Here is a 27,267-nt window from a genome sequence, read left to right on the forward strand (position 1 = left end):
CAATCGTAGATACCCGAAGTATGAAGGTGCCACACCCAGCGTAGTTTCAATCTTTATTACTGGAAGACAGCAGCATACACAGCGAGACCCTCGCAGCTTAATCCTTCGTGCCATACGCGTTTCAGGAGCAATCTCCCTTGTTCACTGGCTTTCGTCGAGGAGGAAACAGCTGTGCTGGTTTGAATCGCACTCGCGATCTTTTAAAGTGAATCAGGCCCCAATGGGCGTGTCTTTGCAAGGTGTTCTGGTCATTGTGGTACAGGTAAGTTCTTGTATCCCAAGTGGATATTGCCGTTCACTTCCCTGAAGTATTTAAAATCCGATTAGGTCGCTGGTTAAAGTCTGGCTGGGCTGCTGCTCGTTCATGTCTCACCAGAGAAAACGCCGTTCCATTCGCGCTCTTTGAATTCACAGGCGCGTGGACCTGCTGGGGTACGCAGTGGGGCAACCTTCGTGGCCAGGGCAGACCACATATATGCCAATCGTAGATACCCGAAGTATGAAGGCGCCACACCCAGCGTAGTTTCAATCTTTATTACTGGAAGACAGCAGCATACACAGCGAGACCCTCGCAGCTTAATCCTTCGTGCCATACGCGTTTCAGGAGCAATCTCCCTTGTTCACTGGCTTTCGTCGAGGAGGAAACAGCTGTGCTGGTTTGAATCGCACTCGCGATCTTTTAAAGTGAATCAGGCCCCAATGGGCGTGTCTTTGCAAGGTGTTCTGGTCATTGTGGTACAGGTAAGTTCTTGTATCCCAAGTGGATATTGCCGTTCACTTCCCTGAAGTATTTAAAATCCGATTAGGTCGCTGGTTAAAGTCTGGCTGGGCTGCTGCTCGTTCATGTCTCACCAGAGAAAACGCCGTTCCATTCGCGCTCTTTGAATTCACAGGCGCGTGGACCTGCTGGGGTACGCAGTGGGGCAACCTTCGTGGCCAGGGCAGACCACATATATGCCAATCGTAGATACCCGAAGTATGAAGGCGCCACACCCAGCGTAGTTTCAATCTTTATTACTGGAAGACAGCAGCATACACAGCGAGACCCTCGCAGCTTAATCCTTCGTGCCATACGCGTTTCAGGAGCAATCTCCCTTGTTCACTGGCTTTCGTCGAGGAGGAAACAGCTGTGCTGGTTTGAATCGCACTCGCGATCTTTTAAAGTGAATCAGGCCCCAATGGGCGTGTCTTTGCAAGGTGTTCTGGTCATTGTGGTACAGGTAAGTTCTTGTATCCCAAGTGGATATTGCCGTTCACTTCCCTGAAGTATTTAAAATCCGATTAGGTCGCTGGTTAAAGTCTGGCTGGGCTGCTGCTCGTTCATGTCTCACCAGAGAAAACGCCGTTCCATTCGCGCTCTTTGAATTCACAGGCGCGTGGACCTGCTGGGGTACGCAGTGGGGCAACCTTCGTGGCCAGGGCAGACCACATATATGCCAATCGTAGATACCCGAAGTATGAAGGTGCCACACCCAGCGTAGTTTCAATCTTTATTACTGGAAGACAGCAGCATACACAGCGAGACCCTCGCAGCTTAATCCTTCGTGCCATACGCGTTTCAGGAGCAATCTCCCTTGTTCACTGGCTTTCGTCGAGGAGGAAACAGCTGTGCTGGTTTGAATCGCACTCGCGATCTTTTAAAGTGAATCAGGCCCCAATGGGCGTGTCTTTGCAAGGTGTTCTGGTCATTGTGGTACAGGTAAGTTCTTGTATCCCAAGTGGATATTGCCGTTCACTTCCCTGAAGTATTTAAAATCCGATTAGGTCGCTGGTTAAAGTCTGGCTGGGCTGCTGCTCGTTCATGTCTCACCAGAGAAAACGCCGTTCCATTCGCGCTCTTTGAATTCACAGGCGCGTGGACCTGCTGGGGTACGCAGTGGGGCAACCTTCGTGGCCAGGGCAGACCACATATATGCCAATCGTAGATACCCGAAGTATGAAGGCGCCACACCCAGCGTAGTTTCAATCTTTATTACTTGAAGACAGCAGCATACACAGCGAGACCCTCGCAGCTTAATCCTTCGTGCCATACGCGTTTCAGGAGCAATCTCCCTTGTTCACTGGCTTTCGTCGAGGAGGAAACAGCTGTGCTGGTTTGAATCGCACTCGCGATCTTTTAAAGTGAATCAGGCCCCAATGGGCGTGTCTTTGCAAGGTGTTCTGGTCATTGTGGTACAGGTAAGTTCTTGTATCCCAAGTGGATATGCTGGTACCTGTAGTTTGATTGTGATAAACAGCGCAAGTATTACCCTGGTGGGCACTGTTGTTCTGCCACTGCTGTATTGTCAAATTAAAATCCCCAGTGGGCCTCTGGGCAGAGAAGCAGGCAAATTGATAGAAAAGTCCCACTGCGCCAAAATACGACGTGAAAGTCACCTTCCTACGTTACTGGCCCCGTGAAAACATACACCGTGGCAAGTTCCCTGCGGCCAGGCTGCCGCATTTACACCCAAAAAACAAGTTGCCCTGCTGTGAGAACTCACAATCAAACTACAGGTACCAGCATGCCATTAAAGACACACACATGTGAAAGAATTTGCGCATGTGCTTAAGTATCGTAGCAGCAGCATTCTATTGTTTTCTGCACTGAATCCTCTGACGAAGAGGCCAGGAGGCCTTGAAACGCGTTAGGAAGATTGTGTTATTAAATGAACTTTGGACGGAGCCAGCATGGTGTGAATCATTTATGTCCCTCAAATGGCGAGTTCTCACAGCAGGGCAACTTGTTTTTTGGATGTAAATGCGGCAGCCTGGCCGCAGGGAACTTGCCACCGTGTATGTTTTCATGGGGCCAGCAACGTAGGAAGGTGACTTTCACGTCGTATTTTGGCGCAGTGGGACTTTTCTATCAATTTGCCTGCTTCTCTGCCCAGAGGCCCACTGGGGATTTTAATTTGACAATACAGCAGTGGCAGAATAACAGTGCCCACCAGGGTAATACTTGCGCTGTTTATCACAATCAAACTACAGGTACCAGCATGCCATTAAAGACACACACCTGTGAAAGAATTTGCGCATGCGCTTAAGTATCGTAGCAGCAGCTTTCTATTGTTTTCTGCACTGAATCCTCTGACGAAGAGGCCAGGAGGCCTTGAAACGCGTTAGGAAGATTGTGTTATTAACTGAACTTTGGACGGAGCCAGCATGGTGTGAATCATTTATGTCCCTCAAATGGCGAGTTCTCACAGCAGAGCAACTTGTTTTTTATATATTATCTACTGGCGGTCGCCAGTAGATAGTTATAGTTAGGACCCTGTTTCCATAGGAAATCTGCAACATTCTATTTGGAACAACTTTGGCGCCGGTCGACGAATCCTCGCGAAATTTTCAAAATAGGTGGGGCGCTACGCTCCGCTCCTACCCTGAAAGTCTCGGGGGGATTCGTCAAGCGGGGCCTGAGAAAAAAGGGGGGTCCCAAAACGCGTTTTTCCCATGCATTTTTCCATAGGACCTTTAGACACAGCTACAGCACGAACGGCTGAACAGAGTTACTTGAAATTTGGCAAAGAGGTAGTCCTCAGGTCAAGGAAGTGCCTTTTGTAGGTCTGGTGTAAATCTGTTCAGTAGTTCCTGAGAAAATAGCATTTAAATCAATATATATATCTGAGCCAGCTTACGGTGCGCTTACCGTGCGCTTACGGTAAGCTTACCGTACGCGTACGGTGACGTGCGCGAGCGCGATTCTGATTGTCTGTTAGATCTTAGTAAACATTCGAATCGTTCGAAACCAGGAAGCGGCGGCCGCCATTTTCTCTCTCGCACTCTGAGAGCAGGAGGAAAAACAAATGTAAAAAACATGTAAAGGGACTGTTTAGACAGCTCCAAACCACCTAGCCTTGGTGAATGTGTCCCCAAAGAACCCCCAAGGCCAAAAATTCATTTTTAATTTTTTTCGAAAAAATCGCCGATTACGCTTACCGTACGCGTACGGTAAAAAAAATGTTTTAAAAAAAATGTATTCACACTCTCCCCACCCCGTGTGCAATTGGTTCCGCGAAGGGCACCATTTGAGCATGGCATATGTAATACAAAACAAAATGTAAAAGCTTACCTTTCACAACGAAGCGCATAATCTGTCCTCCATGTGCGCACGGTGCGCGAAGCGCATCGTGCGTACATGGCCCATCCAGCGTAACGTGGGCACGCGGTGCGCGTAGCGCACCGCGTGCCCACCGTGTGTGCACGGAACGAACTGCGTTAAGTGGGCGCGCGCGCCACGAATGGCGTAAAGTAACTTAGCATTTAAAAAACCGTAGAAATTCACTGAAAAAACCATAGGTTTCACACACGTTATAGTTAGGAATTAGCATTTAAAAAACCTTGCAAATTCAGTGAAAAAACCATAGGTTTCACACATGCTATAGTTAGCTGGACATTTTACTGATAAAAAACCAATGAAATTCCCCCGTTATAGTTAGTGCAGGCAACTATAACTCACGCGACCGCAATCCTCTGCTGATGCTAATACTGTATTTAGACACTTATTTGCCCATGTCTTCTTCCATTAAATTTTAGCTATACATATATTACAAATATTTTTTTTTCATAAAGACACATATGTCATCAGCAGAGGATTGCGGTCGCGTGAGTTATAGTTACCTGCACTAACTATAACGGGGGAATTTCATTGGTTTTTTATCAGTAAAATGTCCAGCTAACTATAACATGTGTGAAACCTATGGTTTTTTCACTGAATTTTATATATATTTATATATATATATATATATATATATTCACTGAAAAAACCATAGGTTTCACACATGTTATAGTTAGCGGAAATTTTACTGATAAAAAACCAATGAAATTCCCCCGTTATAGTTAGTGCAGGCAACTATAACTCACGCGACCGCAATCCTCTGCTGATGCTAATACTGTATTTAGACACTTATTTGCCCATGTCTTCTTCCATACATTTTTAGCTATACATATATTACAAATATTTTTTTTTCATAAAGACACATATGTCATCAGCAGAAGATTGCGGTCGCGTGAGTTATAGTTGCCTGCACTAACTATAACGGGGGAATTTCATTGGTTTTTTATCAGTAAAATTTCCGCTAACTATAACATGTGTGAAACCTATGGTTTTTTCAGTGAATTTGCAAGGTTTTTTAAATGCTAATTCCTAACTATAACGTGTGTGAAACCTATGGTTTTTTCAGTGAATTTGTACGGTTTTTTAAATGCTAAGTTACTTTACGCCATTCGTGGCGTGCGCGCCCACTTAACGCAGTTCGTTCCGTGCGCGCACGGTGCGCTTCGCGCACCGTGCGCACACAGTGAGCACGCGGTGCGCTTCGCGCACCACGCGCCCACTTTACGCAGTTAGTGCCGTGCACGCACGGTGGGCACGCGGTGCGATGACAAAGCAAGAAAGCACGTCAACAAATCTGTTTCTGCTTTCCTCCGTGACTATGGTATGGGTGCCATTTACCACAACAACTTGCGTTATGACATGCAAGACATTTATAGAGGAGATGGTGTGCACTTCAATGATGAAGGGAACAGAGTCTTCCTCTTGAACCTTAGACTCTGCATCGGTACTTACTTGTAGGTACCACTAAAAAATCATTTCATAAACACAACGGCTCTTTTTAGAGCCCCCTAATATCTAAACACTTAAATCTGATTTTCATTTTTTTTTCTTTTTTCTACCGTACGCTTACCGTAAGCTTACCGTACGCGTACCCCGTGATTTTTTTTAAAATCAATAAATGTTTTTTTTGTACTTTTCTGTCCTTCTTTGACCCCCTTACAAATGTTAGGGGGTCTGTAACTCTCCTCATTGCCCCCTTTCCTTGTTTTCACTCTTTTTTTTCATAGTGAAATACACAAAATGGCGGCCGCCGCTTCCTGGTTTCGACCGATTCGAATGTTTACTAAGATCTAAGAGCCAATCAGAATCGCGCTCGCGCACGCCACCGTACGCTTACCGTAAGCGTACGGTAAGCGTACCGTAAGCGGGCTCAGATATATATATTGATTTAAAGGCTATTTTCTCAGAATCTACTGAACAGATTTACACCAAACCTACAAAAGGCACTTCCTTGACCTAGGGACTACCTCTCTGCCAAATTTTGAGTAATTCTGTTCAGCCGTTCGGGCTGTAGCTCGTTCTAAAGGTCCTATGGAAAAATGCATGGGAAAAACGCGTTTTTGGACCCCCCTTTTATCTCAGCCCCCGCTTGACGGATACCCCCGAGACTTTCAGGGTAGGAGCGGAGCGTAGCGCCCCACCTATTTTGAGAAATTCGCGAGGATTCGTCGACCGGCGCCAAAGGTATTCAAAATAGAATGTTGAGGTTTTCCTATGGAAACGTGGTCCTAACTATAACTACCTACTGGCGACCGCCAGTAGGTAATATATATATATATATATATATATATATATATATATATATATATATATATATATATATATATATATATATATATATATATATATATATATATATATATATATATATATATATATATATATGGCGGTTGCCAGTGGGTGGTTAAAGTTAGGACCTATTTCCCATAGGAAATCCGCAACATTCTATTTGGAATAACTTTGGCGCCCGTTGACGAATCTTCGCTAAATTTTCTAAACATTTGGCCAGCTCTGGTCCGCTCCTATCCTGAAAGTCTCGGGATGATTCGTGTAGCGGGGGTTGAGAAAAAAGGGGGGTCCGAAAACGTGTTTTCCCCATGCAATTTCTCATAGGACCTTTAGCCGCAGCTACAGCCCGAACTGCTGAACAGAATTACACCAAATTTGGCAGAAAGGTAGACCTTGGTTCAGAGTCGTGCCTTTTGCTTAAATGGTGTAAATCTGTTCAGTAGTTCCTGAGAAAATCAAAATCACATACATATCTGGGCGGAGCCTAACCACACATCTCATCGTGAGATCTGATTGGCTGTCAGTACTTCATCCAAGAAGTGTTGGCAGCCATCTTGGGACCAATATACATGATAGCATAAAAAGCATTGCAGTTGATAGAAGGTTTTAAGACTTTAGTTACATTATAAATCATTTGTTGATGGTACCATCCTCATTTTAGGAATTGTGGTGTGTTCTAAGGTGATTTTGCTATGTGAAAAAGCCTTTTGCTGGGATATCATGAATCATGTTTGAGAGAAAACTATTTTCTCATGCTTTACCCACAGAGGTTTGGAAGGTGATCTATAAGCTAAACTGAGAGCATATTTTCTGTAAATTAACATTATCTTTCTCAGTCAAGTGAGAATGAAGTCTGATATTCTTAGTAAAACATGTACATCCAACAAGGGCAGAGACTGTCAGTTGATTCCTTTGTGTTCTACTGCAGCTTCCCAGAGTGTTCTAAAGAACAACTAGAGCGCTAACAGTCTTACTTATGACAAATGTATTGCACACCTGAAGCCATGTTGATTGGAATAAAGTGGTAACTCTTAAAACATTTAATTTAAAAAGGAACAAAATGAAGGGGTTCATTTTGCCATAGAAAGTATGATTAGTGCTGCAGAAAAAAAAATTAGGGCACAATTTGAGTGACTTCTCAAATCCTCTTCTATTTCATAAAATAATTCTGACATGCAGACAGAAGCATGCACTTTTAATACCAGCAGCAGACTTCCCTGGTGAGCAGTAGCTTTACTACAGTGATCTAATGAGCAACTAGAGTGCTAACATTCTGAATTTATGGGAAATGTGTGACACATCTGAATGCCTTCTTGATGGAATCAAAGTAAAACATTGAAAGTTTTTCCAACTGAGGAGACTGCAGTAAATGAGGAAATTAGGAAACTTAATAACAAATAAATCTCCCAAAATGTCCACCAGAGACAAAAGAGCCCAAATGCAGCACACATATCACCCAGATGTTGCCGACATGTAGCCCAATGAGAGAAGTGTGCAACACACTTATTTTTTGTTTTTTTGCAGTTCTATATAGTGCAGACTTGTCAGGTATTGGACTGCTTAGCATGAGCATTGGTTACATCACACAAGATCAAATTCATTTTGGTTGTAGACATGGTTCCCCAGTTGCAAAGTCAGCAGCTCTGGAAGTAACACCACATCCTCTCTCCTAAGTGCAACATTTAATCAAGTGGTCAACTGGATAAAAAAACATAAAGATAACAAATATTTAAAAGTGCTTTGTCGAGCACTAACCATAATTTTGATGCAAATAAGACCCTCTCATATATGCAATTTCTAAAGGAAATGCTCTAGGTATTACAGTTTTGATTACATCAAGATGACTTCAGGCGTTCCACACTTTTGTAATAAATATAGAATGTTAGCAATCTAGTTGTTCATTAGGATACTGTTGAGAGGCAGAGGCCAGGGGCACGGACTCTGAAAATTAAAGGCAGGTAGGAGGGTGCAGAGGCAACAATTTGACCACACTGGGCAGGCAGGAAGGGCAGTGGCAGCACAACAGACTATGGAGAGCAGTGGAAAGGGGGGCAGGGGCAACAAACCAACAATACAGGACTGGCAAGAGAGGCTGTGGCAATATAATAGACCATTGTGGGCAGAAGGAAGAGGCAGTGATAGTACAACCATACATGCCAACAGACCCAATTCAGCCAGGAAACGTCCAATGTTTTTAAGCTCAAATGGGCTTTATTTGATCTGTCGCCTGTCTACAATCTCCTCTTTTTCAATGTAACTCAAAGGGGAGAATCAATACCCCAGTTTTTTTTTCAAAATCTCCCTCTTACCAAGTTCAAAATGTTTGCAAGTATGGTACATTGGATCATGGAAGGCAGGAGGAATTGGTGTAGGGACATGGACTCGGATAACAGAGGACAGGAGGGACATGGAGAGGTGCACCAAACTGACCCTACAGGGCAGGCATCAGGGTTTGCAGCAGCACAATACACCACACAGGGCATGTGGGACGGGAGTGCTGCACAACAATCCATAGAAAGCAAAAGGAGGGGACAGGACCATGCACATGGACAACAGAACAGAGGGAAAAGAGGCAATGGTAGCTAGCTGACCATAATGGACAGACAGGAGAGAAAGCTGCAGCATAACAGACCATAAAGGGCAGGAGGGACGGATCAGGGGCACTACAATGGAACAGACAAGCCAGGAGGGAGGGAATAGGGGTCTGCACATGGAAACAGAGGGATGGGAGCAAGGGGGCAGGGCAGGAGCAGCAAGATGGCCATGGAGGTCAGGCAGGATGGGCACTAGAAACAAGACACACCATGGAGAGCAACAATGAGACTATGATGACATACACACAGACCATGGAGGGAAGGTGGGAGGGGGTCAGGGGCTGCTAGCTGACCACACAGGGAAGGTGGGAGGAATCGTGGCAGCACAGAAGACCATGCATGGCAAGCGGGAGGGTTAGTGACAGCACAATTGCTATAATGGGCAAGAAGGAGGGTGTAGGGGCATGCACAAAGGACCATGGAGGATAGAAGGGAGGGTCAGGACCTGGGCACAGACAAGAGAGTTCAGGGGAAGGGGCCTCACAACAGACCGTGCGGGGCAGGCAGGAGGAGCAGTTGCAGCACAACAGACCAAGGAGGACAGAAGGGTGCGGCAGTAAAATGGACCATGGAGGACAGGAGGAAGGGGATAGGGGCATGGCATGTGGACAGGTAGGTTGGAGGTGGCAGGGACAGGTTACAGTCATCTGACAATGCTAGGCAGGTGGGAGGGGAGTGGCAGCTCAACAGAACACTCAGAGTAGATAGGAGTGGCAGGTCCATGGAACATGGTGGGCAAAAAGGATGGAGCAGGGGCATGCACAAAGACATCGGAGGGCAGGGGGAAGGAGAATAGGGGCAGCAAGTTAAACACAGAGGCTAAGCAGGAGGTCAATGATGGGGCATAGAATTGGGCAATGGAGGGCAGGCGGAGTGGACTGGTACATCATGCTAAATAGAGGGCAGTGGCAGCACATCAGACCATGCATGACAGGAGGGAGGAGGCTAGTCCATGGATGCAGACAACAGGGGATAGGGAGGAGGTTGATGGGGCAGCAAGCTAACTGTTCAGATAAGGTGGGTATTAGGAACTTTATTGTTTTTAAAATGTGTGTCTGTGCGAACTACTTAAAATATGAACAAGTATGCAGCATAATCTCACTTTTATTCAGGAAGAAGAGGACGTTTGTGACTGTGACTCCGGACTCACTTGGCAGAAACACCCCCTGACCCTCCACCCCCATCGCAAAATGTAATGCCCGTGAAAAGGGTAGGTGAACGCAGTGTTATATAGAACATAGTCCTGAGAGCACGATTGAAAATTAAAACTAGATATAGTGTATGGTATAAACTATGCACCAAAATGTGTGATATACGATGAACGGGGGCGTGAAATATAATATGCAATACATTGTGCGCAATGACAGATTCATTGGAGAGCGCGAGATAGCACAGGCACTAGCGCGTGCTATGCGATATGCGCCTTGGAGTGTAATATGCACAGGGCAGTGTTGTGTAACCTAACTAGACTCTAAAGTTGTAATATAAAATATGTGCTGGGGAGTGTAACGTTGCATATGCACTGTGACAAAGATATGGATCCCAGATTGTAATATGTATGGCATAGCGCTGTGCGTTATAACATAGGCTTCGAGAAAGGCACGTTAGATGGGGCAATATAACCTGTGCAAAGGCAAGTATGGCATGACATATTCACGGGGTGGTGTTACAGTGCACATGGGCCAGAGTGTGTCATAGCATACGCACTAGATGGGGGAATACAACACAGAGGTTTGTGGCACTCGGTGGGCACTGGTGGGTTTGGGCATTGGGCTCAGCCAGGAGTGCGCTGTGACTCTCAAGTGAGGTTTGTCTCCTTTCCAGAGAGTAAAATAAAAAGTATTACACATCCGGCGGTGGATGTGTGTTTTATTAACCGTGAGGGGGGTTTCTTGCATAGGTTTGGTCGAATTTTTGTTGAATCCCCTTTGAATGGCTTGGTGTGCGTGTGTATTAAATGTGCCCGTCAATAGCTACCCATGTTTGTATAAATAAACGACAAGGGTGTCTACTTGGAGAGTACCCACTGCCGGGGGCACCAGGATTAGGCACGGTAGGGCGTCAGACATGTCAGAGCTTCACTAGCGGTGTAAATACATTCCACGTGGATTCATTGTATGCATAGTCGCCTTTTAATGAATATCACACAAATTGTCATGGTGATAAGTCCACCATGTCCTAGGTTTTTCTATAAATATATATATTTTTTTAAATAATAAAAAACAAAGGCAGACCCCAGGGGATGGGGTCCACGGGGCAATAAGTGGCCTGAGGAGGGGGGCAGCGCAGCCCCCCTCCTAAAGAATAAAAAAAAAGAAGGCCATGCCCTGGGGGTTGGGGTCCCCGGGGCCGATTAAGGTCTTGGGAGGGGGGCCACGTGACCCCTTCCAATTTTTCTTTTTTTGAAAATAAAAGATTAGGGGCAGGCCCTGGGGAATGAGGTCCCCAGGGCCAATAAATTAGAAAAAGAACAGGGCCACACAGCCCCCTTCTGAAAAAAATAAAATAAATAAAAGACTGGCATCGCACCGGAGGCCACGCCCCCTCCTTGCAGCACTCTGCAAACGCGCCCCCTGGCCAGTTGTAAGTTGGGGAATTAATTCCCCTTCAATACTGAGGGTCCCTGAGGGCCAACTAGCCCAACAGGTATCTCCAGTATGCGCCAGAGAGCTGCACTGCAGTCAGGTGTTCTGAGGTCATGCCCCTTTTTACACCTCTCCGCAACGCATCTCTGTGGCGCTTACTGGAGGTACCTAGTGGGCTAGTTTGACCCTAGGGACCCTTAGGATTCAAGGGGACTTAATCTCTCAATTTAGAACGGCCACAGGGTGCATTTACACAGTGGTGAAGGGAGGAGACGGGGCCTGAGGTGATGTGTGCAAACACGCCCTGTGGCGCGTTTTAAGTTGGGGAAATAATTCCCTTTCAATCCTTAGGGACCCTGGGGCCAACTAGCCCACCAGGTGCTTCCAGTAAGTGCCAGTGCTCTGCGTTGCAGAAAGGTGGTGCAGGCCGCGCCACTTTTTACACCTCTCTGCAACACAGCTCTGTGGCGCTTACTGGAGGTACCTAGTGGTCTAGTTGGACCCTCAGGATTCTAGGGGACTTAACCTCCCAACTTAAAACAGCCACAGGGCGTGTTTACACAGTGGTAAGGGAGGAGACGGGGCCTGAGGTGACGTGTGCAAACACGCTCTGTGGCGCGTTTTAAGAGGCAGGTTTAATCCCCCTGCCCTATTATATACTAGGGGCTTACAGAGGAGGTCATGCTAATCACAGGGGGACCCCAACGCATAGTGTTCCCTAGTGTATGTAGGTGTTTTCACTGTATTCTGAGAGTTTTTTAACATAGCACTGGCTCTAGGACTGGTTAGTCAGACTCAGTTACCACCAGTATCCATCTGAAAAAGTTGAGGGTACAGGATGATTTTGCAACAAGGCTTCTTTCTGCTCTTCTGTTTGTTCTTTCTGCACGTTATCCTTCTTCATGCACTTTTCTTTGTCTTTGAGGACTTCTGTTGCTTCTTTCTGCATTTCTTTTTTTTCTTTTTGTGCATTTTTTCTTCTTTCTTCACATTTCCTATCACTGTAGGCGTAGTTAGAAATTAGCATTTAAAAAACCTTTGAAATTCACTGAAAAAAACACAGGTTTCAGGCACATTATAGTTAGGAATTAGCATTTAAAAAACCTTAGAAATTCACTGAAAAAACCATAGGTTTCAGGGGCGTTATAGTTAGTTGGACATTTCACTCGTACAAAACCATTGAAATTTCCCCGTTAAAGTTAGTTCAGCTATCTATAACTTGCGCGCCCGCAATGCACTGCTGATGACATCACATATTACATCACTCATGACATGGTCAGTGACATCACTCATGACATCACTGATGACATCTCAAATGATATCACTGATGACATCACTGATGACATCATCCTTGTGATAGAGTGGCAGACCTATTCTCACCCTAAAATAACCTTCATACACACATTCAAAAAAAGAAACTAAAATTTTCAAAACAATGGACAGACCAATACCAGTTACAACAACCTATTCAGTAATTCTAATATCCACATACACATCCACTCATTCACCAACAGTCCTATACAGGAACTCATACATGTACTCACTCATCATATATACTAATACACCTATACATCCTGTTATACAACGCCACTCATCCATAGAGTTACTCACACACATAGTCACTCATGCTAATAAAGAATCAAACATCCATTTACTTGCATATACAGTTATACACAAACCACCACACTTACTTCTATAGAAACTTACACATACTTAGTCATTTAAACAATCACTTATAGAAACACATACTTATTCATACAGGAACTCTTCCAATCTATCACTCTCACATATACTCACTTATATACACCAATAGTCACATATACTAGTTTAAAACATATGTAGTTACTCATAAAGACACTATTGAGACAGTCATTCACTTACTAACACACCCATGCACACACTCATCTATTCATACAGTCCTGCACACATGCTGTCTTCAACATATACAAACAGTGAGTCACTCATTCATGCACCTATGCACAACGTAATACCCCCCACCAAACCATACAAACACTCAGACACTCATACTGATACTCAAAAAAACAACTAATAACCTACATAAACAATCATGTAGCTACTCACCAACCCATGCAGCCACTTATACACAAAGTGAGAGACTGATACAGATATTTACATATTTAAACATTACTCACTAAGCCATGTATTCACTAAGATACACTTAATCAGTCAGTTACACAATCAATTTTTCAAAAACAAATCATCCATTTAGACACTTATATACCCTGTTATTCTTCCATCGACCTTGAGATATACATATAAAAAACATATTTAATTTTCAGAAAATCACACATTCACTGCATTTTGTCATCAGTGATGTCATCAGTGATGTCATTTGAGATGTCATCAGTGATGTCATCAGTGATGTAACTGACCATGTCATGAGCGATGTAATATGTGACGTCATCAGCAGTGCGTTGCGGGCACGCGTGTTATAGTTAGCTGAACTAACTATAACGGGGGAATTTCAATGGTTTTGTACGAGTGAAAAGTCCAGCTAACTATAACGCCCCTGAAACCTATGGTTTTTTCAGTGAATTTCTAAGGTTTTTTAAATGCTAATTCCTAACTATAATGTGCCTGAAACCTGTGTTTTTTTCAGTGAATATATATATATATATATATATTTTACCTACTGGCAGTCGCCAGTAGGTAGTTATAGTTAGGACCTATTTTCCATAGGAAATCTGCAACATTCTATTTGGAATAACATTGGCGTCGATTGATGAATCTTCGCGAAAGTTTCCAAACATTTGGCCAGCTCCGGTCCGCTCCTATCCTGAAAATTTCATGGTGATTCGTCAAGCGGGGGCCGAGGAAAAAGGGGGGTCCCAAAACGCGTTTTCCCAATGCATTTTCCCATAGGACCTGTTGACGCAGCTACAGACCGAAGTGCTGAACGGAATTACACTAAATTTGGAAAAGAGGTAGTCCTCAGTTCAGACTGGTGCCTTTTGCTTAAATGGTGTAAATCCATTCAGTAGTTCCTGAGAGAATCAAAAGTCAAATCACCTATATATCTGGGCGGAGCCTAACCACATATCTCATCGTGAGATCTGATTAGCTGTCAGCACTTCATCCAAGAAGTGTTGGCAGCCATCTTGGGACCAATATACATGATAGCACCTCATTAAAAAACATTGCAGTAAATAGAAGGTTTTAAGACTTTATTTACATTATAAATCATTTGTTGATGGTACCATACTCATTTTAGGAATTGTGGTGTGTTCTAAGGTGATTTTGCCATGTGAAAAAGCCTTCTGCTGTGATATCATGAACATGTTTGAGAGAAATCTATTTTCTCATGCTTTTCCCACAGAGATTTGGAAGGTGATCTATAAGCTAAACTGAGAGCATATTTTCGGAAAATTTACATTATCTTTCTCAGTCATGTGAGAATGAAGTCTGACATTCTCAGTAAAACATGTACATCCAACAAGGGCAGAGACTGTCAGTTGATTCCTTTGTGTTCTACACAGCTTCCCAGAGTGTTCTAAAGAACAACTAGAGCGCTAACAGTCCTACTCATGACAAACGTATGGCACACCTGAAGCCATCTTGGTTGGAATAAAGTGGTAACTCTTAAAACATTTAATTTAAAAAGGAACACAATGAGGGGGTTTATTTTGCCATAGAAAGTATGCTGCAGAAAGAAAAATTAGGGCACATTTTGAGTGACTTCTCAAATCCTCTTCTATTTCAGAAAAAAATTCTGACATGCAGACTGAAACATGCACTTTCAATACCAGCAGCAGACTTCCCTGGTGAGCAGTAGATTCACTACAGTGATCTAATAAGCAACAAGAGTACTAACATTTTGAATTTATGGCAAATGTGTGACACATCTGAATGCCTTCTTGATGGAATCAAAGTAAAAAACTGAAAGTATTTCCTACTGAGGAGACTGTAGTAAATGAGGAAATTAGGAAACATCATAACAAATAAGTCTCCCAAAATGGCCACCAGAGACAAAAGAGCCCAAATGTAGCCCAAATATCACCCAGATGTAGCCCAAGTATAGCCCAATGACAGAATGTCCCAGAGTGTTCTAACGAACAACTAGAGCGCTCACAGTCTTACTTATGACAAAAGTATGGCACACCTGAAGCCATCTTGATTGGAATAAAGTGGTAACACTTAAAACATTTAATTTACAAAGGAACAAAATGAGGGGGTTCATTTTGCCATAGAAATGATGATTAGTTCTGCAGAAAGAAAAATTAGGGCACATTTTGACTTCTCAAATCCTCTTCTATTTCATAAAAAAATTCTGACATGCAGACTGAAACGTGCACTTTCAATACCAGCAGCAGACGTCCCTGGTGAGCAGTAGCTTTACTACAGTGATCTAATAAGCAACTAGAGTGCTAACATTCTGAATTTATGGCAAATGTGTGACACATCTGAATGCCTTCTTGATGGAATCAAAGTAAAAAACTGAAAGTATTTCCTACTGAGGAGACTGTAGTAAATGAGGAAATTGGGAAACATCATAACAAATAAGTCTCCCAAAATGGCCACCAGAGACAAAAGAGCCCAAATGTAGCCCAAATATCACCCAGATGTAGCCCAAGTATAGTCCAATGACAGAATGTTCCAGAGTGTTCTAACGAACAACTAGAGCGGTAACAGTCTTACTTATGACAAAAGTATGGCACACCTGAAGCCATCTTGATTGGAATAAAGTGGTAACACTTAAAACATTTAATTTACAAAGGGACAAAATGAGGGGGTTCATTTTGCCATAGAAATTATGATTAGTTCTGCAGAAAGAAAAATTAGGGCACATTTTGACTTCTCAAATCCTCTTCTATTTCATAAACAAATTCTGACATGCAGAATGAAACATGCACTTTGAATACCAGCAGCAGACTTCCCTGGTGAGCAGTCGTTTTACTACAGTGATCTAATGAGCAACTAGAGTGTTAACATTCATAATTTATGGCAAATGTGTGACACATCTGAATGCCTTCTTGATGTAACCAAAATAAATAACTGAAAGTATTCCCAATGAGGAGACTGCAGTAAATGAGGAAATTAGGAAACTTCATAACAAATAAATCTCCCAAGATGGCCACCAGAGACAAAAGAGCCCAAATGTAGCCCAAATATCACCCAGATGTACCCCAAGTATAGCCCAATGACAGAATGTCCCAGAGTGTTCTTAAGAACAACTAGAGCGCTTACTGTCTTACTTATGACAAAAGTATGGCACCCCTGAAGCCATCTTGATTGGAATAAACTGGTAACACTTAAAACATTTAATTTAAAAAGGAACACAATGAGGGGGTTCATTTTGCCATAGAAATTATGATTAGTGCTCAAGAAAGAAAAATTAGGGCACATTTTGAGTGACTTCTCAAATCCTCTTCTATTTCATTAAAAAATTCTGATATGCAGACTGAAACATGCACTTTTAATACCAGCAGCAGACTTCTGTGGTAAGCAGTAGCTTTACTACAGTGAGCTAATGATCAACTAGAGTGCTAACATTCAGAATTTATGGCAAATGTGTGACATATCTGAATACCTTCTTGATGGAATCAAAGTAAAAAACTGAAAGCATTTCCTACTGAGGAGACTGCAGTAAATGAGGAAATTGGGAAACTTCATAACAAACAAATCTCCCAAGATGGCCACCAGAGACAAAAGAGCCAAAATGCAGCACAAATATCACCCAGATGTAGCCCACATGTAGCCCAATGACAGAAGTGTGCAAAACACTTATTTTTTGTGTATTTGCAGTGTTATATAGTGTAGACTTGTCAGGTATTGGAGTGCTTTACATGAGCATTGGTTACATCACACAAGATCAAATTCATTTTGGTTGTAGACATTGGGAGATTAAGTGATTTGACCAGAATCACAGAATGTTGAGCTGAAACTCCAACCTGGTTCCCCAGTTGCAAAGTCTGCAGCTGTGGAAGTAACACCCATCCTCTCCCCTAGGTGCAACATTTAATCAAGTGGTCAACTGGATAAAAAAATATAAAGATTACAAATAATTTAAAAGTTCTTTGTCGCTATTTGAAAACTCAGAAAATATGTCCTCATTTTAGTTTTTTAGAGCACTAACCATAATTTTGATGCAAATAAGACCCTCTCATATATGTAATTTCTAAAGGAAATACTCTAGGTATTACAGTTTTGATTACATCAAGATGACGTCAGGCGTTCCACACTTTTGTAATAAATATAGAATGTTAGCAATCTAGCTGTTCATTGGGATACTGTTGAGAGGCAGAGGCCAGGGGCACGGACTCTGAAAATTGAAGGCAGGTAGGAGAGTGCAGAGGCAACAATTTTACCACACTGGGCAGGCAGGAAGGGCAGTGGCAGCACAACAGACTATGGAGGGCAGTGGAAAGGGGGGCAGGGACAACAAACCAACAATACAGGACTGGCAAGAGAGGCTGTGGCAATATAATAGACCATTGTGGGCAGAAGGAAGAGGCAGTGGTAGTACAACCATACATGCCAGAACAGACCCGTTTCAGCCAGGAAATGTCCAATGTTTTTAAGCTCAAATGGGCTTTATTTGATCTGTCTCCTGTCTACAATCTCCTCTTTTTCAATGTAACTTACTCAAAGGGGAAAATCAATACCCCAGTTTTTTTTCAAAATCTCCCTCTTACCAAGTTCAAAATGTTCGCAAGTATGGTACATTGGATCATGGTAGGCAGGAGGAATTGGGGTAGGGACATGGACTTGGATAACAGAGGACAGGAGGGACATGGAGTGGTGCACTAAACTGACCCTACAGGGAAGGCATCAGGGTTTGCAGCAGCACAATACACCACACAGCGCATGCGGGACAGGAGTGCAGCACAACAATCCATAGAAAGCAATAGGGAGGGGACAGGACCATGCACATGGACAACAGAGAACAGAGGGGAAAGAGGCAATGGTAGCTAGCTGACCGTAATAGACAGACAGGAGAGAAAGCTGCAGCATAACAGACCATAACGGGCAGGAGGGACGGATCAGGGACCAGGGACATTACAATGGAACAGACAAGCCAGGAGGGAGGAAATAGGGGTCTGCACATGGAAACAGAGGGCTGGGGGCATGGGGGCAGGGCAGGAGCAGCAAGATGACCATGGAGGTCAGGCAGGATGTGCACTAGAAACAAGACACACCATGGAGAGCAACAATGAGACTATGATGGCATACACACAGACCATGGAGGGAAGGTGGGAGGGGGTCAGGGGCAGCTAGCTGACCACACAGGGAAGGTGGGAGGGGCCATGACAGCACAGAAGACCATGCATGGCAAGCGGGAGGGTTAGTGGCAGCACAATGGCTATGATGGGCAAGAAGGAGGGTGCAGGGGCATGCACAAAGGATCATGGAGGATAGAAGGGAGGGTCAGGACCTGGGCACAGACAAGAGAGTTCAGGGAAAGGGGCCTCACTACAGACCGTGCAGGGCAGGCAGGAGGAGCAGTTGCAGCACAACAGACCAGGGAGGGCAGAAGGGTGTGGCAGTAAAATGGACCATGGAGGACAGGAGGAAGGGGATAGGGGCATGGCATGTGGACAGGCAGGGTGGAGGTGGCAGGGACAGGTTACAGTCATCTGACAATGCTAGGCAGGTGGGAGGGGAGTCGCAGCTCAACAGAACACTCAGAGTAGATAGGAGTGGCTTGTCATGGAACATGGTGGGCAAAAAGGATGGAGCAGGGGCATGCACAAAGACATCGGAGGGCAGGGGGAAGGAGAATAGCGGCAGCAAGCTAAGCACAGAGGCGAAGCAGGAGGTCAATGATGGGCCATAGAATTGGGCAATGGAGGGTAGGAGGAGTGGACTAGTATATCATGCTAAATGGAGGGCAGTGGCAGCACATCAGACCATGCATGGCAGGAGGGAGGAGGCTAGTCCATGGATTCAGACAACAGAGGATAGGGAGGAGGTGGATGGGGCAGCAAGCTAACTGTTCAGAGAAGGTGGGTATTAGGAACTTTATTGTTTTTAAAATGTGTGTTTGTGCGAACTACTTAAAATATGAACAAGAATGCAGCATAATCTCACTTTTATTCAGGAAGAAGAGGACGTTTGTGAATGTGACTCCGGGCTCACTTGGCAGAAACACCCCCTGACCCTCCACCCCCCATCGCAAAATGTAATGCCCGTGAAAAGGGTAGGTGGACACAGTGTTATATAGAACATAGTCCTGAGAGCACGATTGAAAATGAAAACTAGATATAGTATATGGTATAAACTATGCACCAAAAAGTGTGATATAAGATGAACCGGGGCGTGAAATATAATATGCAATACATTGTGCGCAATGACAGATTCATTGGAGAGCGCGAGATAGCACAAGCACTAGCGCGTGCTATGCGATATGCGCCTTGGAGTGTAATATGCACAGGGCAGTGTTGTGTAACCTAACTAGTCTCTAAAGTTGTAATATAAAATATGTGCTGGGGAGTGTAACGTTGCATATGCACTGTGACAAAGATTTACAGGCACATGCATCAAGCCAAAATGTGCTCGCAAAATTAGCGATTAGTAATTTGCGAGCGCATTTTAGCTTCTCCCAATGCATCAACCAAATAACCAAAAATCGCAATAATACCGACTCGCTAATACCGGGAAACAACAAATAGCGAATCCTTATCAGCGACAATTTGAAAAGCGTGAGCAAATAACGAATTGCAAAAATTAATCGCTATTCGATGCATCAAAAATCACAAATAGCGATTTCTCTGAAAATCGCTTTTTAGCAAGTGCAGATTAAGGGGAATCAGAAGCAGGTGGTAAAAAATGTGTTTTTTATTTCACTACAGCTGACAAGCTGGTGAGGGGTATTGAAACTGACCAATGAGTCCATAGAGGACGCACACAATGACGGCAGGAGAGGTTATTCCGCCTGCGCATCACTCTGTTGTGGCACACTGGTGAGGACATATATGATTAGTACTGGACTAACGCTGCCATGATACTTTAGCTCATAGCTGAATTCGAAACACTAATGCAGCACCAGACATGTAGGACCCATGCCATCCCTACCCATGTCCAGGTGTTATTTTGCCTGCACCTACTTGCATCAGGAGGTTTCCAGGGGGTAGTGGCAGTAGCGGGAGGGGTATCACAAGGCTCCCTCTCACGTGTCTTTAGATCCTTCCTGGCTGCCATGATGACTCTGATCCACAACCACATCACTTTCCCCACAACCCAAAGGGTGTTGAACCCACCAAAACTCCATTCATATCGATTAGCACAGTTCCCTAATGTGATATGATGCATAGATTTCACCCACGTAGCCATATGTCCACCAGCAGTCAATGAGTAGATCCTCCGTAACCGGAAATCGTATCACTCCATCAATGTCCGAGCAGTGTGCAATGTGAAAAACATCATAACCGACATCATAGCGCAATATCCTGAGAGCACCCATGATTCATACATCTTCTGATACATTGACATTAGGGGTGGGTGGAATTTGCGAAATTCACTTTCGCAAATTATCGCGAAAATGTTAAAAATCTCCGCAAACACGCGGAAATATCGCGAAGATGCGGAAGTTTTTTTCCCGCCCATTCGCGGTATTTTCTGCATGGTCGCGGCTCGCCAACTTACCCATGCTGTTGCTAGCGGGCGTAGCCATCTTGTTTTCACTTGTCTCGCGGTGCATGATCGCGAGAAGAAAGACGTGATCGCCCGACGCATGACGTTACTGCGGGCGTGAACTGTCGCGAGACAGCGCAAATGGCTACCAACAATCCAACATCTCGTGGAGAACGCGACCGGATCGGGAAAACTTGTCGGCGAACGCGGGGATTCAGGTAAGGTGATTGCGCGCACGCGAGAGTGTATTATTTTACAGCGCGAGCAAGAAACCAATTATCACTAAGCTGCGGAATGCGGAAATTTTGACATTTGCGCACTTTCCGCGGAACGCGTAAATGCCAAATTATGGCAATTTCCGCGAACGGAACGGAATTTGGTCCCAGGCCTAATTGGCATACACACACGCCTGCCCAGGGGGGAATATAGCGAAGGACACCTGCTAGGTAAGACAATATACTTATGCACACAAAATCATTCTGAAATGGCAATGCATACCTGACACTAATACATTGCACACTACCCTGTAGGTATATGCCGTGAGGAACTATATCATGACTCCATAGTTGAACCCAGGCTCCCAACAAGAGCAGCGGTACAACGCAGCACACACCAGGACAGGTAATGTGATTGAACGGAAATTTGGATAGCTCATGAGTCGCTTCCACATCCTGCACAAAACTGGTGGTGCGATGAGGTACAAGCCGGTAACCTGCTGTAGGATAGTGGCAGCATGTGCAATGTTGCACCACATAGCTACCAGGAGACACATACCCATAGATGCGTACGGCACTGTGGACAACCAGCTCCCTGTACACCCATGACCCCCACATCCTGCAAGCTCAGCGGAGGGGCAGAGGAAACCTGCAGACTTCACCCAACATTACTTCAGAGGTACGTAATGATGAGACAGAAACTATCATTCTTTACCTGTCCAGTTTTTATTTGCACGTTAACATGAACTGTTGTGTGGCTAAACATAGACGTAGCGTAAGGGTACATTCACAGCATGTACCAAGGCACAAATCAAATAAGGATTCGGACTTCATTCCCAGTCCCTCTGTATGTCCTGACCATGGTTACGCCACCATGGCTAATTGTCCGGAGGTATGTGTGTGCTCAGCGCTTCCTCCCACGCACACTGAGTCATCTTTCGCCTGCATCGGCATCTCCGCCCATGGGTGCAAGTGTAGGTGTCGAACGACGTGTACTACACCTCCTGCCAGTGCTGACTGGCGCTGACATGCTGCTCAGGCTGGATGCCCCCTCACTCCCCTCTTCTCCAGTGACATTGCTGAGGCCCTCAGCACCAGCCTGGAGCTGTTCAACGGCAGTGGTAACTTGGCCAAGGGCCCTTGTCACATCCCCACAAAAATGCCCCATGTCAATCTGCATTGCCACCGACCCCCGTGACTCCGATTCGGTATTTACCGATTCGGTAAATACCACCTCGGTATTTACCGATTCGGTAAATATCGATTCATGATTCCGGCCGGTATTGTGGATTCGGTATTCATTTACCGAATTTTACCGAATCGGTAATTTTTACGGAATGTTTACCTACATACTATTTACCGATTCATAAATACCGATTCGGTAAAATTCGGTATTTATGAATCGGTAAATGGTATGTTACCTACATATGGCCCTTAGTCTTTTAAACAATCACTTATAGAAACACATACTTATTCATACAGGAACTATTTCAATCTCTCACTCTCACATATACTCACTTATATACACCAATAGTCACATATACTAGTTTAAAACATATGTAGTTACTCATAAAGACACTATTGAGAGAGTCATTCACTCACTAACACACCCATGCACACACTCATCCACCCATACAGTCCTGCACACATGCTGTCTTCAACACATACAAACAGTGAGTCACTCATTCATGTACCTATGCACTACGTAATACCCCCCACCGAACCATACAGACACTCAGACACTCATACTGATACTCAAAAAAACAACTAATAACCTATATAGACACTCATGTAGCTACTCACCAACCCATGCAGCCACTTATACACAAAGTGAGAGACTGATACAGATATTTACATATTTAAACATTACTCACTAAGGGCCATATGTAGGTAAATTACATTTACCGATTCTTAAATACCGAATTTTACCGATTCGGTATTTATGAATCGGTAAATGTAATGTAGGTAAACAATGTAATTATTACCGATTCGGTAAATATCGGTACTTAAGAATCGGCATTTACCGAATCGGTAATAATGCATCCCTTCCCATTCATTCCTATGGGCCTGGAGGCCTATAGGAATGAATGGGAAGCCAGTTACCATTACCGATTCGGTAAATACCGAATCGGTAATTGGGGAGGCATTATCATGGGTGGCAGGGTGTCACATTGACACCCTGTTGCACCCCTGATTCGTGCATGTGTGCACATGTGGCGCACATACATGCCCTAAGGGCATGTATGTCTGCCACATGGCACTTTTCAAATGGCACAAAAATGCTTTTTGAAAGGTATTCGTCATTTACCATCAACTTGTAGTTGGTGGTAAATAACGAATCCAGACACCAATGATGCACTCACTTGAGTGCCCCCTACATAGCATTTCTGGATTCGATATTTACCGAATCGGTATTTTACCGATTTCTTAAATTCCGATTCGGTAAATCCCGAATCCAGAAATCAGCCACCTACATCGCAAATGCCTAAATACCGGTCGGTAACGGGATATTTACTGAATTTCGGGCGTTACCGACCGGTATCTAGGTACCTACATATGGCCCTAAGCCATGTATTGAGTTATACAATCAATTTTTCAAAAACAAATCATCCATTTAGACACTTATATACCCATTTATTCTTCCATCGACCTTGAGATATACATATAAACATATGTAATTTTCAGAAAAACACACATTCACTGGATGATGTCATCAGTGATGTCATCAGTGATGTCATTTGAGATGTCATCAGTGATGTCATGAGTGATGTCACTGACCATGTCATGAGTGATGTAATATGTGACGTCATCAGCAGTGCATTGCGGGCGCGCGAGTTATAGTTAGCTGAACTAACTATAACGGGGGAATTTCAATGGTTTTGTATGAGTGAAAAGTCCAGCTAACTATAACGCCCCTGAAACCTATGTTTTTTTCAGTGAATACATATATATATATATATATATATATCCAATCGAAAACGTGCGCTCTGTTAAGAAAATGTGCCTGCATCTTTAAAAGGACCACGTGGGGTGATTCAAAATGCAGTGATTAGTCCCGTGATCAAGGCTCCTGTGAGAGTAGAAACGTTGGGAAATTGTGCTTCCCTCATGCAGTGGGGTTCCATGGAATAAACAATTGTTTTCACGACATGACCTGTGCACGTTTTTTTTAAGAAAAGAGGAGATTTGGTGGGACATATTCAAGCTGCCTCATCCTGATGCACTGGCTGCCCTGTGAAGGTCGGGCTCTTCCGAGGCAAATTGGAGTTGGAGAGTTAATGTGGGAGCCAGACCTGCTTGCCCCTGAAAGGTGAAAGGTGAAGTCTTTCATGTGTGGAAAGTAAGGGAAGCTGATGAAGGTTACACTGCTGGCTGTGTCGTGTTTTAAGGAGTACCTGGAACTTTCAAACACTATGGATTGTTGGGACACATCTTATTTATGCACGTATAGGAAAAACTGTCAGTAGAAGGAAAGCTATGCAGCGCTGTGTCTATTATTCTGCTATTAAGCGCATGGACTTTTCAAAAGAGCGCTCTTTTCACCATGCCAGGTTTTCATCATTCCCATCGTGCACTCTGTTAAGAAAATGTGCCTGCATGTTTAAAAGAGCCACGTGGGGTGATTAAAAATACAGACATTAGTCCCGCGATCAAGGCTCCTGTGAGAGCAGAAACGTTGGGAAAGTGTGCGTCTCTCATGCAGTGGGGTTCCATGGAATAAACACATTTTTTCACGACAGGACCTGTGCCGGTGCACTTCTTTTTGAAGAAAAGACGAGAATTCGTGGGACATATTCAGGCTGCCTCGTCCTGATGCACTGGCTGCCCTGTGAAAGTCGGGCTCTTCCGAGGCAAATTATATTATATATATATCCAATCGAAAATGCCCAACGCTTGAAGACACCACACACGACGTTAAATGACACCTCTTTATTCTTTGGCAGGCAGCAACACACTCAAAATCGACCTCCCAGCATATTTCTTTGCCATAATGGCCATACACGTTTCAAGAACAATTCCCTCAGTCACTGGCTTCGGCTCAGGTGGAGATCAGCTTTTCACGTTGTACACTCGCGATCTTTATATGGCATAGTCCCGCCCCCATGGGCGTATGCAACTGTGCATTGTGGTTATGATAGTTCAAATGAATAAAATCCATAGTGGGAAACACTGTACTTCTCCCTCCACTTATAAAATTCCATCGGGTCGCTGATAAGAGCAAAGTGATGTGCTGCTTCGCTTGTGCCTGTCAAAGGGGCTGCGTCGTTCCTGATGTGCATCTGACAGTGATAGCGCACGGACCTGCATCAGTCTGCAATGGGGAGTCTTCGTGGCCCGAGCCGGCCACCATATATCCAATCGAAAACGCCCAACACTTGAAGACACCACACACGACGTGAAATTACACCTCTTTATTCTTTGGCAGGCAGCAAAACACTCAAAATCGACCTCCCAGCGGATTTCTTTGCCATAATCGCCATACGCATTTCAAGGACAATTCCCTTAGTCACTGGCTTCGGCTCAGGTGGAGATCAGCTTTTCACGTTGTACACTTGCGATCTTTATATGGCATAGTCCCGTCCCCATGGGCGTATGCAACAGTGCATTGTGGTTATGATAGTTCAAATGAATAAAATCCATAGTGGGAAACGCTGTACTTCTCCCTCCACTTATAAAATTCCATCGGGTCGCTGATAAGGGCAAAGTGATGTGCTGCTTCGCTTGTGCCTGTCAAAGGGGCTGCGCCATTCCTGATGTGCACCTGACAGTGATAGCGCACGGACCTGCATCAGTCTGCAATGGGGAGTCTTCGTGGCCCGAGCCGGCCACCATATATCCAATCGAAAACGCCCAACATTTGAAGACACCACACACGACGTGAAATTACACCTCTTTATTCTTTGGCAGGCAGCAACACACTCAAAATCGACCTCCCAGCGTATTTCTTTGCGATAATCACCATACGCGTTTCAAGAACTATTTCCTTAGTCGCTGGCTTCGGCTCAGGTGGAGATCAGCTTTTCACGTTGTACACTCGCGATCTTTATATGGCATAGTCCCGCCCCCATGGGCGTATGCAACTGTGCATTGTGGTTATGATAGTTCAAATGAATAAAATCCATAGTGGGAAATGCTGTACTTCTCCCTCCACTTATAAAATCCCATGGTTCGCTGATAAGGGCAAAGTGATGTGCTGCTTCGCTTGTGCCTGTCAAAGGGGCTGTGTCGTTCCTGATGTGTGCCTGACAGTGATAGTGCACCCACCTTCTTAGATCTCGCCCGCTTGGGCGGTGTCGCAAATTCGCCCCTTGGTTTGGGCGGCACTATAGTTCGCTTAGGTCTCCCCGATGGGCCGGCGTGCGCTCCTACCTTCGCCCCCAATTCCGCTACCGTCCTACCCAGTTTGTCAACTTTCCCCAGTCGTTTCTCCATTGCCAACATTTTGCGCATCATTTTCTGAAGCATCCACCCCATGCTAGCATTTGCGTGCCCCCTTCTTGCAGACATACTTATGAGCACACCGTGCTCCGTACCTGACCCAGTTGAAAGGCGCCCAAGCTGGAATACACAGACCTAGCTCCTAAGCTTGTTGACCTGTAACAGAAAATACGTTAAATTTCCAAATGTGGCAGCTTGAAGGAAGTTGAGCACTTCTTCCCGTAGACCAATTAAAATTGTACACGTGCGCCTTGAGGCCAGACCAACCACCCCTGTAAAACAGACCAACCGATATATGCCAATTGAATTGTAAATGGGTCACTTCCTTATGTGAAAAGGGGCAAAATGAAAAAATAAAAATTGCCCTGGTTGGCTTGACACTGACCGCTTTGCTATGCACACACCTCAGATCATGTACCTCTTTCAGTTTTTTGTAACTAAGTGTTGAAATTATAACC

The sequence above is a fragment of the Triturus cristatus genome, chromosome 2_1 (assembly GCF_964204655.1).
Source record: "Triturus cristatus chromosome 2_1, aTriCri1.1, whole genome shotgun sequence".
Classification (NCBI taxonomy): domain Eukaryota; kingdom Metazoa; phylum Chordata; class Amphibia; order Caudata; family Salamandridae; genus Triturus; species Triturus cristatus.